The sequence below is a fragment of the Austrofundulus limnaeus genome, unplaced genomic scaffold (genome assembly GCF_001266775.1).
Source record: "Austrofundulus limnaeus strain Quisiro unplaced genomic scaffold, Austrofundulus_limnaeus-1.0 Scaffold1186, whole genome shotgun sequence".
Taxonomy (NCBI): Eukaryota; Metazoa; Chordata; class Actinopteri; order Cyprinodontiformes; family Rivulidae; genus Austrofundulus; species Austrofundulus limnaeus.
The window spans coordinates 115,826-116,106 of record NW_013953588.1 but is presented as its reverse complement, the minus strand read 5'-3'; the positions used below and the strand labels follow the sequence as shown (position 1 = coordinate 116,106).

The 281-nt window shown below is 38.1% G+C and overlaps 1 long non-coding RNA gene across 1 annotated transcript in view; it reads left to right on the top strand.

Annotated features, from left to right (window-relative positions):
* Nucleotides 1-6: 6 nt before the first annotated feature.
* Nucleotides 7-281, top strand: part of LOC106534484 (uncharacterized) — a 7,245-nt gene continuing 6,970 nt past the window's right edge. The window contains exon 1 of the long non-coding RNA XR_001312350.1: nucleotides 7-230. This is a non-coding gene — a long non-coding RNA (uncharacterized LOC106534484). The remainder of the gene's footprint in view (nucleotides 231-281) is intronic.

Genomic DNA, 281 nt, shown 5'->3' with positions numbered 1-281 from the left:
TTGTGAACTAATCACAGGAACATCAGTTGTAGGTTTGTGAACTAATCACAGGAACATCAGTTGTAGGTTTGTGAACTAATCACAGGAACATTAGGTGTAGGTTTGTGAACTAATCACAGGAACATTAGTTGTAGGTTTGTGAACTAATCACAGGAACATTAGTTGTAGGTTTGTGAACTGATCACAGGAACATCAGTTGTAGGTTTGTGAACTAATCACAGGAACATCAGGTGTAGGTTTGTGAACTAATCACAGGAACATTAGGTGTAGGTTTGTGAACT